Source organism: Manacus candei, unplaced genomic scaffold (assembly GCF_025592945.1).
Source record: "Manacus candei isolate 608988 ecotype Guabito, Panama unplaced genomic scaffold, ASM2559294v1 h1tg000159l, whole genome shotgun sequence".
Lineage (NCBI taxonomy): Eukaryota > Metazoa > Chordata > Aves > Passeriformes > Pipridae > Manacus > Manacus candei.
This window is the reverse complement of record NW_026138207.1, coordinates 2,527,925-2,541,666: the sequence shown is the minus strand read 5'-3', so window position 1 is coordinate 2,541,666 and position 13,742 is coordinate 2,527,925. Positions and strand designations below refer to the sequence as shown.

Below are 13,742 nucleotides of genomic sequence, written 5' to 3'. Positions count from 1 at the left end.
ATTCTCACTGAACATAAACTCTGCATATAAATCCTGGACTTAAATCTCCTTGAGCTGGAGATGTGAGATATCAGGCTTAATCTCCCCGAGCCTTCACTGAACCATAAATATGCTGACTACCATAGCACACGGGAACATCACAGAAGAATTGACTACAAATTTGCTAATACTTTTAAAGAGAGATAAAGAGGTAACAAATGTGCTAATGATGATCATTACTGTTTACCACCATGACACTCACTGGCTGGGAAGGCAGGAAATAATGTTCAGAATATCTGAGGAATATTGCCTTGTTTGAAAATATCTCTGCTACTAATGTGATGACTATCTATGGAGTTGTGGTTGCTGGGAATTCACACACTGATTTCATGGAGAGATAAAAGAGTGGAGTTTATATGGAATAAACCCCTTTTGAATAAAACAATCTGCATAAATGCTTTAAGAAAGCCTATAATTATGATAAAAATGTTGCTCAAAGTTAAAATTATGAAGCAATCAAAATTTATAAACAGTCTCTCATCGACTTTTAATCATACTTTCTCATATACAAACTGTAGAAAACATATAGTAGCAATATATAACAATATGCATTTTATTTTTGGTAATTTAGGGTGCTATGTCATGCTCTTTAATCAGACAAAGCTTGGCTTGTCAAGATCTGCCGTATTATCCTTAAATGTCAAAAAACACATTTAGGCCTCTAAGTTATATATACACTTAGCTGAGGTTTTATCCTGCTGGCAGCTAAACACCTCTGGAGAGGTGGTGTGCCCTCTCTTGGCTAGATTCAAAGCTTTCTTCTGTCATATTCCCACCAAGAACCTCTGGCTAGGGCCTCTACTCTGACTGCCTGCTCTGAAGGTGCTCACTCAGTCTAACACAGGATCCTACTCACACCTCCCCTGAAATTCTCTTGTAGACATTGCTCTTCATTTGTGATTCACTAAAGAGAATGCTTAAATTATATGCATCATGTAGAACTTGGATGGCAAGAGATATTCAAAACAAGGAATATTTGTAATGGGAACCTTGCCAACTTGAATGGTAGCCTACCATGTCTATAAGCTCCATTGTTTCCTTTGAGCTGAACTAGCTGAACACATTCAGGATGCATCCTGATAGTAACATGTCTCTCTTGGCAAGTAGTAAAATTCACTGGTACTGTGTCCTTAAAAATGTTATCACAGATAGGTCAAATTAATGAAGTATTTGCTCTGAACAATACATATTTTTTTAATGCAGTATTACTAGATTCTTTTCTGGAATAGAATAGCATGCAGAGTATTCCATCTGAACTCCTTATGAAAATGAGATCTTCTATTGAACTGACTGGCACAGCTCTTATAGATAGATTGAAGGATGGAGAAGCACCAGGCATGCAGCTTGACGTACATTCTCAGATAGCATTTGACTATCAAGCAGTGGCATTCTTGGATGTGCTTGTTATGCTCCTGCCCATGCCCCAAATCCAAGCATTGTGCAACTTCCCTTTTCAGACAAAAAAAGAGGACCATTCTAATTTTAGGACTTTGTGGTTTTGTGAGAGAAAGGCGGATTTTATTTTTTCTTCTTTTTACAGCCCAATTTTCTGACTCCTGGCCCTATTAGGGGTTTGCCTCCTGAAGGATGGGTAGAAGTTATTTTCTGTGATTAATACAACACCTCACTTAAAAGACTTCTTTGCTATGAAATCTCTATATTTAGCAGTCTATAATCATTAAATGTAAACATCAAGCTTCGCTTTGTGTCTGTACGTGGCCTAAAAATGTGGTTCTGTTTCTAGCTGAGAGAGATGAATGTCATGAGTGCTCTGTGTAGGATGGAGAACACAAATACCACAACAAAACCTAAACAAACCTAAAGCATGAAACAAAACATTTTGTACACGTACATTAAAATTATATTGAAAATTGGGAGCACGAACTACCAAACTAGGCTTCTTTCTGTTTTACAAACTGCAACGTCTGTTAAAAAAAATTTAAAGCATAATTGCAAATTGAAATTTCCTCCCTATTCTTACTTCGACATTTGTGTTTTTCTCTTAACATCTCCCACATGTTAATGCAGCAGCTTCCTAACCCTCTTGTTATGTATCACATTCAAATGTAACAGTTTAGCAAATTCTCCAATTGTGTTGGTGTTCCCTTTCAGACATGGAAAGCAATTTGATGTGTCCTTTTAATGAGCCATTTTCATGCAAGGAGGAAAACAGTGGTTGGGGAAGTTACTAAAGCTTTCTGCTCATTGATTTTAAGACTCTCTATTGAATCTATGTTGCTTAAAACCCAGATTGTTTTGTTAGAAGAGTTATTCAAACCATATTTTCTTCTAACTCCTAAGTTTGAAGAAATCTAGATTCCTTTTACTCCTTTGCAGGGGCTGCAGATTTGTCACTGAATTGACTCTGCCACAGAACTGTGAAGTGAAATCCAAGACTTAATTTAAAAAGTTTTTAGCTCTTGGGTTGCTAATGGTGACTGTCAAAATGTTAGAAGGATGCAAAACCATTTGTGGATGGTAGTGCAGGGGAAGTGCAGAGGGAAGTCTAATAGGGGCAGGAGTTCCCTTCATCTGTAGCAGGCACGGGTTCTAAATCATAATGGTGACAATATAAATGCCATTTTTTAAGCTGTGCTCCCGTGCTGATCATTTCAGTGATATTTCTAATGAACACAAACCTACTTATCTTGGTTGAATGCTGAAGTGGACAGAGGGTAGCATGCTCAAGAAGAAAACTAATTGCAATGGATGGTTTCTTTAGAGAAACAAGAAACTTGGGACCCAACAAAATGACTGTGAGAAGAACAGATGTGCCAGACCCCCTACACTAGTCACTAAAGCAACCACAGCGGTCATAATCCTACTTATGGTCACATGTCTTCTTGTACTAGGGTTCCTTTGGGGTTTCACTTAACTGAGAAGACTCTGAGAGACGGCACATACTGAGCTTTCGAGCACTGACCAATAGTGACCAAACTTTTGGCTACAGGGAGCCACATGAGCTGTGTCACACTGTAGAATATAGGTGTGCTTTCCTAGCCCTTTGCTCTGGAGAGACAACTCAGACAATGGCCTAGCTCCATGATGGAGATAGATTGAAGTACACACCACCTCATCCCTGTGTTCAGGTTGGTTTTTTTTTTTTTTATGCACTGGAAAAGAGCTGCAGCATGTATGCCAGTGAGTCCCCTCATCTAAAATGTTGAGACATATGGCTGTTGGGCATGCTGATGAGCATGTGCACCCTACAAAAAAGAATACAGCTGCAATCATCTAAGGAGGTTGGAGAATGTACAACAAAAAAGCATAAAGGAAAGTGGTCCCTGTAGCATGTTGCAGACACGCACATTCCCACATGTGCATGACATTTATCAGGGGCTGTGGGTAGTGCATGTGTGCAAGGCATGAACTTTTGGTCATGTTGTCAGGGCAGCAGGGATGTGTACTGGGACACTGGGGAAAGAAGGTTACAGGATACAAACTGCCAGAACAACTCATCCAGATTCCAGCTCCCTCACAGCAAGCTGGTGGTTACAGGGAATAGGCTACAGGATTGAATGAATGTTTTTCTGGACTGGATCTTGCTTGCTGAATACATGTGAAGCACATTGGTACAACTCATGACTACAACTCAGTCTTGCAAAAGTAAATTTTGTTGGAATAAGGGACCATTAGAAAGCAAATTCTATAGGACTCATGTGAGTCCATTTAAAAGCAAAATTGTAGCTCAAATAAGTTGTTGGTTTTTTTTTAAATTAAAGAATGGTTTTCTAAAAGCAAGGACTGACCATAATGTAGTTAAAGTGTAGGTGAAATTGTTAGTTGAAGCTACCGGTGGACAGAATTTAGAAAGTGCAGGCTCTATAAATTATATTCAGTATGTTTTCCAAACTACATAAGTAAAATGTCAATTATTTATTAAAAATCCTACTTCAGTACAAAAGCTTAAAGTTTCTTTTTGGGCACAATGACATTGGCTGTACTTAGAGACTGTATATTAGAATGACATAGGTCATTGGGAAATCATAAAAGTCTTACCAAAGAGTGAAACCACTGCATACATGCTGAACTACGTAACCCCACCACGAATTGTCTAAACAAAATAATTTGATACTGGCTGTTTTCCACACTTTAATTAGCAAGCACAGATGGCTATTGCATAATCCTATTTAATGTCTGTGTTGGATACCTCCTGAATTGCTCAGTGATTAAGTTCATACCTTAGTTTGGCTAAATGCATTAGCTGAAAGAAAACTGCTCACGCTAAGATTCACTTTCTGACATAAATTTAATGCAGGCATGTTTCCTTCCACTGGTTTAAGTGAGAAAAAGCTCTATTAACTTATAGTATGTTGGTTGCAAAGATGCCCTGAGGTATTTTGTATAAATGTATATTGATGCCTTATGCGAATTTTTCTTCCCCAGCAGAGTTTCTTTGCAACAGAGATCACAGTGCCCCCATTAGATAATCACCACCCTCAATGACATCCAGGCTAATCATGCAATTGATCACAGGAAATCAAAGATTTGGGAATTCTCCGAACAGCTGTCTGCAGCTAACCCTCTCTGTGCAATGGGCTGCCTTGGCCACATTTCCCCTGGAGGCAGATTTATGAGAGGGTGAGGGAGGGCAGATGTTGAGTCTGCAGCCCACCTGTCTGCAGTGCTGGGCCCCAAGGTATAGTGATGGCTGTAGTACCACTCCTGCTCCCCACCACTGCTGCTGCTGCCTTGGACTGCTATTTGCCACAAAGCAACAAGATCTCCAGTCCTGTTAATTATGGTGGCTAACAAGATACTTGCATACCTGTATGCAACATGAATCATACTAATTCAACTCTCATCATTTAAGATTTTTGGAGTTACAAACAGTGACAGTTCTACTCTGCTTTACCACATTAGGAAATATATTTTAAGATGCTTAACCTTTTTTTCATGTGAGAAAAGTTAGTTGCTCAACAGGTGCATAAGCAGTTATTGGTAGAGAAGTTATGTGCATTTACTTAGACAAATAAAAATTTACATTAAAATAACTTTCAAGTATTTCAAAATGTAGAAATGAACATGATAAAAAAATTCTAAGTGATTACACAAGATTTTAATAATTTTACTATCTCAGCTCAGTTGGTCTCTCTAAAAAAACCCCTAAAACTACCATAAAGAAAAGTAATTATGTTTTATCTTATCTCTCCCAGAATATATTTTATTACAAAAGTCTAGAACATCTGTTGTGTAGCTTTCTGTGCATTTTAATAACATATTTTAAAAATTTTTAAAGGGAGGATACATATTTCTGTTTATCAAAATATTTATTGGATGACAGAATGTACAGATATCAGTGAGATGTGTACATATGATTTTTAAAGAAAATGGCAGTGGACAGCTTGTGGTGGGTTTGTCTTAAAATCACAGTAGTTCTTTCTGTGTCTGGCATAAAGTTACAACTCACTTCCTAAAGTTACACACTGGTTCTGTTCAAGAACATGGGACAATATTCTATCTCTCGTCAGTGGTGGAAGAACAGATACATAATTTCATGCTTGATTTTTTTATAAGGAAGTTAGTTTTGAGAATGCACTATGACTTAGTAATAAAAGGAAGCATCGACATAGTTTTGTATCAACATTGACATTGTTTGCTGAACCAAGACCACAAACAAACTCACCTAAACTGTACTGTTGTTAATCTGTAAATTAAGGGAAACCTATTTCTTCCCGAAGGACAGAAATTATAACTTCTACAGAGGTGATCAATGTACCTGAACTTCCATCAAGACCAAGAGGTATTCTTCATGTCCTCAAGATATTACCTCTGCATTACATACCACCTCGGGCTGTACTAAAATGTTGCTGCCAGTGTAATTAAGTCTGGCTTTTGTCCACAAGGCAGAGAGAAACACAACTTAAGCCCAAATAAATGGTTGTGGATAGGACCTGAGATGGATATCTCAAAAGAAAAGATATTTCCCAAATCCTAAAATGGCTTTTATGGTCCTGATTGATCAGTCGTCTCTTCCACAGAGCTCCCGCTGGATGCAAAAGAGAGTTCAATGGGAGAAAACAATGGCTTGAGTGGATGACATGGAGAATACTAGAATACATCTAGAATTAAGTTAATGTTCTCTTCAGGAGAAGGTGAAAACCAGATACAGTAATACACTACTGGTCCACAAGAAGCTTTTTTAGACATTTTTTTCTTTGGTTGGGTTTTTTAAATGCATTTCTGTTTGGGTGCTTTTTTTCAGGCAAACTCAATGCAGAAATTTATAAAGATCCCACTTATTCCATCTATGTCCAACAAATACCAGAAAAAAATACAAAAGCATGCAAGGATGTTAGATTAATTATGGGGAACACTGTGCTTGTTAATGATTTTCATTATATTTATTTAGAGTAAAGACACCAAAGAAATGAGAAGGATCTTTGTATTATATTCTTCTGAAGCCCTGTGATAACAAAAAGTTTGAGATTCTTTTGAATCACAATAATTCCTTTGAAATAGGCAGAAGTGGCTAATGTGGGATTCCTGATATTCAGCAATGAGAAAGGAATCTTACTCAAAATACGGTAATTCTTAACTTCCATCTCTACTTCTTCCATCTCTCTGTACACTCCCAAAGACAGTTTATGTGGTAAGCTCTGCATATCAAAGTAAAACCAGGTATTTCCTAAAGACATGGCAGTACCTGGAGAATCTTTAGGAACTCAAGAGACCCTTACACTGAATGTCTTTTTTTTTTCTGCTGGCCTGGCTTGGAAATAAAAGCTGAAAAGTTATCTTATGAAAATCAATCTTAGAGAACACAGAAAGCAGAAGCACAGTTCAAGTAATGAATGGAACAACTTCAATTATGTTTGGTTTGGGTGTATGGACTGAGTTAACTGCACTTACAAAAATGTGTTTTCAAGTTAATTATCTAATGTAATTTTAATCTAAATATATTAAAGGGACTTTTTTTTTCTCATTCTTGGTCTACTGTGAAGTCATTCAAGTGTCTAAGTGATTGAACTCTTGCATAAAAGTGTTGACATTAAAATAGAGTGTAATAAAGAGAACAGGGTAATTGCTAGAAGGTCAATGAAGAGAAAAGGAAACAACTGTGCTCAATTTAACAGTAGCAGGGTAGGCAACATTGGGAAGTGAAATAGCTGCCAAAGAATGGACATTTGGGTGACCTGCATTGAAGAAAATGAAAAATGACATACTATTTTCTTATTTTCAGATAATTGGTATTGCAGATGGTTCTGTGACTGAAAATACACTGAGGCAAGCTGAGTGGGATGTACCTTGACAACAGTCTGTGTTCTCAAACTCTCTTTCTGAACTGGTCATCTGGACCCCCTGTAAAGTCAGTGGAAACAAACGGTATGATTGGTTTCTTCCTAAAGTACATGTCAAAAATGTATTTCTCTAGAACTACAGGTATTTTTTTTTCACTGGATATGAAGATACCTGGAGATGACAAGTTCAGATGTGGGCATCTAAAAATATATGATGGAAACCCTATTAAAGTCATCTCTGGTGTTGGAAAACCATCAGCAGTGTAGGTGGAACCAGGGAAGATGGGGGAGTAACAGCCTTGGACATCCACTAACTGCTGCCACATCAGACCTTTGGTGGGGAACTTCAAGACTGTCCAGTGACACTACATAAACTTAGCAATTGTGTCAGTCCCTGGGTTTACAGAACATATACAGACTATATACTGTGGTTCCAAAGTCAGAAAGAGGACTCTTGTTTCATGATCCTGTTTCTAGATCAAACTTGCTATATGAAGTATGAAATTGGTGGTTTACACCAAAGTAGTCTTGGAAGGAGAAATCGTCAGGTTGCAATATATGCTCTTACACTGTTTAGTGATGCATGAAGCAACTAGAGTAGGACCACAAATCTGTAGTCCTAAGAAGCCTTAGATTTTCTTTTATTGTTAAGTCAAAAATATACACCAAGATGAAGCCATTGTCTGTAGCTAGGGCTGATGATAGGCTTCCTTAAAGAGAAATCTACTTCACAGACTCCCAAACACCTTCAGTTGCTTTCAAGTTAGGCTTTATAGGTGGTTATTTAGAAGTGCATGTGTCCTGCTGGTTTTATTGTACTTCTTTTGATCTGGGGAATGCACTGTAATACTGTGCTTTGTAATCTGTGTTATTACCAAAATATTCTTTCCCTGCAATTTTCAACTATTTGGATATTTGAAACATTAATATTTTGAACTCGTAATTTTATCCTGGGCACCAGCCTGTTTTTCTGGGCTATGGCTATCAGCAAACAGGTAGCTGAAAGTGCAAGTGTTCAGATATATATTCATGTAATTATTCTGAGATCATAAAATTGAAAAAGGTTCTTTTGCAAGTACAAAATAGAAGGTTAGGCCTCTCTTCAGCTGAACAGCATATCTTATCCTCCTCCCTTCAGTATCTCTCTCCCCATCAAAACACCAACATGCACAGGTGAGGTTTAGGTTACATATTATTTTCCAACTGGCTGATTCTATAATTCTATGATTCTTTGCTTCTACTCGAGTACATAGAATAGGTTTGGTTTTGGCATATGGATCATCTCTCTTACAGTATCATAATTATGTGTCTTGGTAGAAGATATCTAAGAGACTTGTGAAGATTGCAGCCCAGCTTTTGATTATTTTTACATCTAGCTCATTTATTGTCTAGCTCAGCTAATTTGGTATTTTTATCATATACTGATGCTGTTGCATGACCTAATGTCAAGGAATGGTTATAATGCTGTTGCAAATTTAACCATGTTGGGAAAATACTGATCTATTGATACAGGCACCGAAATTCTTCCAACCAAGCCTAAGAAATTTGAACTACACAATTTGACATTCCCCTTGGGCCAAAGAAGCTTTAAGAAATTCTTCCGTGTAAAAATTACTGCTTTATATCTCTTCTTGATATACTGAACTTACTGTTTAATTTGCTGGATCTTCACACTCTAGGAATTTATTCCCACATAATCTGGAAGTCTTGACTTTGTAAAAAACCCCTGAAAGGCCAGCAAGGGTTCTCCTTAATGCACTGCTTGCAAAACCAAGGCTCTAGATTTGCTGATCCTAAAGATCCCTTTTTTCCCATGGTGAAAATGGACCATAGGCATACACAAGAAACAAGCTCATTTGACTGGACAGGTAGAAGAAAGCAAGTCCTCTTCTGTCTTAAAGAGAACTTTCCAAGAAAGTATCTTGCTATAGATGAGTTTTTGAAATAGAGATTTCATTCATGTAGAAATATCAGTACTTCTGTGACTATGCAGGGCATGGATCTCAGTTAATGTCTAGATTTGTAGACAGAGCAGGTATCTGTGCTCTTGGGAATAGATTGATCCTAATGACAGAAAGGCAGAAATCTAGGATTTATGCTTGTATTATCAAACACTGATGCTGCAGGCTTTCAGGTAGTTTTCTCTGACAGTTTTCTACAAAGAACCATATAAATGGAATGACAAAGACAGATGTCAAGATCCCCATTTTAGAAGTGAACATGGTAGAAAGAGAACATAACCATCTTGTAAGGTATTTGGGCTTATCCTTAAAAGAGAACACCTGTACAGCAAGGGTAGATTTTTGCCTAACAGAAATGAAACCAGATTACTGGCTTGGAAAATTAATTATTATGTGTATTTACTTATTCCAGGAGTGAGAAGAAACAGGTGCTAAGAAGCACTGAGGTCCTATTAAGGCATCTGTTTGATATTCAAGGTAACAGCACTTTTTAGAATGGGTAACACTCAAGGACGAAAGCTGTAACAGTTACAGATAGGCTGAGGAATACAAAAGTAATCCTCTAAAGTTCATACAGCAACTAAAATGCATGTGATATCGATAAGATCATAGGGGAAAGGTTGTCTAAAAATGACAACATCAAATAAAAGAGCTAAATAAACTCTGGTACATAGACAAAGGTAAAATTCCTGTAAATGTCCATGCACCGTTAGAGAAAGCCTAAAATTAAAAACATGTTGCCAAGCATTGGAGGACCTATAATCTGAATTGCTGAAGCATGATGCCGTCAAAAGACAATGGGACATTATTTGTCACACACAAAGCCATACAGAGAGAACAGACTGTGACAGAAGAGGCATAGGAGTGACCTCGTACCTGGAAAAAATCCATAGATTATAATAAGCCACATGATCACATGGCGGATCCTGCCTAAGTACAGACCCCTGCCTTCAGAACCACTGTGTGGAGGGCACCCAGAGAAAGACTTTGGATCAAATCCTGACACCAGTGGGCACATCAGTGGCTCTAGAATTTTAGTGCCTTTATGGGGATCCTGAGGCTGCTGGCATAACCCCACCTGCTCTCTGACTTCCAAACCTACAGGTGCAGCCTTCATCGCAGCAGCAGCAAGCTCCTGTTGCTTCACAGCATCCTCCCTGCCTGAGCACATCTGGCCAGGCACGGCCCAACTGGAGTCCCCAACCTGTATGTGGAGCAGCTGTAGGAATGGAACCCTGGCAGGAGGTCCAATGCTGTATGCTTAGAGGTGTCCTGGGACAGGTTAGGGTAGAGTGGAAAGAGACATCGGGTTTTATGGGACTGGGAGAGTGAAGCTTATCCACAGAGATGCAAGAGATAATGACACCCAAGTACAGTAAAGAAAGCAGTAGAAAGCAACTGTAGTGTTTAATAGCAGTAGTAACAGCAATAATAATAAAGACGAAAGCACATACTGAATTAGCACAGAAATTTTTAAATTATTGATAACTTCAGTATACCTTTTTGGTATAGCTACTTTTAGAGAGAGAACAAGTCTCTTTCTGAATTCTTCCTATCAGTTAAAATGTAATCTTTTCAGCTCTCTGCAAAGAAGGTGATATGTTACTTACTACTTAATGCTAGTGAAATAATCTGAAAATTTGTAACAGGAAACAAGAACTACTAAGTGAAATTAAATATTCCTATAACACACTGGCACAACAAAACAATGAGAAAGGAAGCTGCCAGAATCCATAGGAAAAACTATCCTTACCAGCATGGAAGAGATCTCAAATGAGGGGAAAGCTGTGCCCTGGGGAGAAATTCACTATTTAGAATAGCATTCAGCTGGTACCTTTGCTGTTTCTCTATTTGACCTTTCTGGCAAGGCTAGTAGATTTAACTTGGAGTTATTAATGTGAATAATTGTTCAAACTCACATTTAAATTAGATAGTACAGGAGGGAATACATTAGCCCTAGTTTTTTAGCATCATAGTTTTGAAGATTTTTAAAGGTAACATAGAAGAAGGAGGAGGTTTAAGGAAAATCAGAGGGAGGGTGTTTTCTTTATCTGTAATAAGAGCTATCTTGGTTATAGATTAAATAAGTACATTTTTGCTTCTTCCCTAGTACTTCCTCTCCAATCCATGCTACTTATTTTTGGAATAAAGTCAACTAATACAGTGAAATGAGCAGGCAAACACCTTTGCCATGGCTCTTGAACTGATCAGACAAAAAGGATACTTCAAGAACTGTGAATGGTTTGGGGGAAGATACACAGTCAGTCACCTCATCAAAATGGTACAAAGGTATACATCATCCTAAGAAAATTTGTTGAAACCACAACTCCTAAATCCCACAGAGATGAAAAAGCCTCAAATTTTATGTTCAGACTGCAGTAAAAGTGCCGGTACATGGCAGACTACCTGCAGGGAGGTGGTAGCTGTGTTGTAACCAGCTCCTCCAGAAGCTTCCCTGGGCCAGTTAGGTTGTGCATAGTTTACTGTGGATGGCAGGATCACTACAGTTATGAAAGATGGTGCTGAATACATGGAGACCATCAGAGAACTCATGTGATATGACCTTTATTTGGTTCTTACTAACAAGTTAACATCCTCTTTGAATGAGAAAGGTGAAAAACACTGCAGAGAGATATAAAGGCTGATGAGTCATTTCTATGACATTAGAACTGAAGCCTTTCCCAAACAAAAATGGCAAGCCTTCTCACTGTCTCTACTAGTTTGCTGAAACTGTCTAACTCAAAGAAAACATGGTTTTCATATTTTCCCTTCAATTCCACTGGTGGAAGGACAGGCCATTTATGCCAGTGGTGAGGACCGAAGACACCTGATTTGGAAAAGTCTTCTGTTTGTGACAGGGTCTAGTTGTATATATTCTGGACTACAGTTACATAATGTTGTTCCTCCACTCAAAGCTCCTAAAAGGTATATCTTAGAAAAAAATGAAAATAATATATAGTGGCCTAATTTTGGTTTTGCTACTACAATAATGACATCAGGACCCAGAAAAAAATAAGAACTTTTGGAAACATATAAGAAGATGTAGTGCCTGCTGCCAAAGACTCTATGGCTCCAGAATTATCCCTAGGGCCCGAGTCTGTAATACAGAGATCCCTCTGAAATACCTGCACTTGAAGGTACTTTTCCTCTGTATTTGGCTAAATGGTACTCTACCAGTTTATACACTCACAGCAATGAGTTTCTTTCTAGGACTTCTCATTGTTTAGGAGAGCCACTGTTTGGAATAAGGAAGATGTTCTCAGGTGACAAAAATCCCAACATGATGAATGCATTTTATAGTGTGAAACTGCACAGTGCTTTGATGGAGAAGATGCATTTAATGATCTAAAAGTAGGCAGAACAGCTGTCTGACATAACATTTCAGGACTGACTATGGAGTGTATCTTTTCAATGCAATCTATTCTTGGTGTGCTGGTTTTGTGAAAGAGTGAGAGGTTTGCAGTACACAAATTCCTTGGGGAAAAGGGAAGGTTTAAATCCTCCCACACTTCACCCTGAAATGTTGGTGCTAGGTAGCAGTCTTGGCACTTAGATTGTGTTTAGACAATTCCACTGTATCTTTCTCCAGAGGTGCACACCATTCTGAGGTGGAAAGTAGCAGAAATAAACAACTGCAAAACAACTGAGAACAAGATTATATTCCTGTGATTTGGATATGCTAAATCCCATTTGGGGAACATTATCATCCTAGGCTCACTTCATAATCAACAGAGAAGAACATGCACTTCCAGGATGTGATTTGGATGAAAAATGGTCTCACTTTTCCTGTCAATTTCCTTTCTCTCTCAACTATCTTTGCAGGTGGCCTTGAACAACTCTGCTCCTAACTAGGCAACTATGGTGCTGTCTCAGGTGCTTTTCACTGGGTGTGAGAAAGCCAGGCCTCAGGGCACTATCTGGTTCACACGTTTTTGGTGCTTAACACAAATTCACACAGAATGAAACACTACAGTCTCTACATTCTGTAAACCATGTCTACTTGACTGTATGAGCGCCTATATTAAAAATTAACAGTAAAGAATACTTAAACAGCAGTGACAGCTGGGACCAAGCCTCGGGACTCTCTCAGGCCTGCCCTCACCAATGGGCTGCAATATCAAGCTCCCTCTTACCTATTCTCTCTCTGCTCCAAAGGCTCACAGAGTGAGCAGAATGAAGAACTTCTCTAGTTTGATGGGTAGGATAAGCTCTGAGGAAAACGGAATTGCGGTTCAAACCCCTTCAGTCTGAGAAAGGCTTAAAATCTATGTTTCCCACTTCTTGTAAGAGTGTTCAAACAATGAAGTTATTCTGAAGTGGCTGCTGCCTCTTCCTCTTGCATCATTAGCTGCTTGCTCTCAAGAGACGACTCAGTGCTCTGGATTTCAAGTGGATGAAGGTGATTGAGGTTCAACACTTGTTCAGATCTACGCTGAGAGGTTTCCCAGGTGATTGGTAGGTGGGAGTTTCAGTGACCTGCTCAGACAGTGGAGAAAGATAG

The 13,742-nt window shown here is 38.5% G+C and overlaps 1 long non-coding RNA gene across 1 annotated transcript in view; it reads right to left on the bottom strand.

The window, feature by feature from the left end:
• The window catches only part of LOC127463440 (uncharacterized), a 44,612-nt gene that overhangs the window by 1,032 nt on the left and 29,838 nt on the right, over nucleotides 1–13,742 (bottom strand). The gene's annotated exons all lie outside the window — the stretch shown is intronic.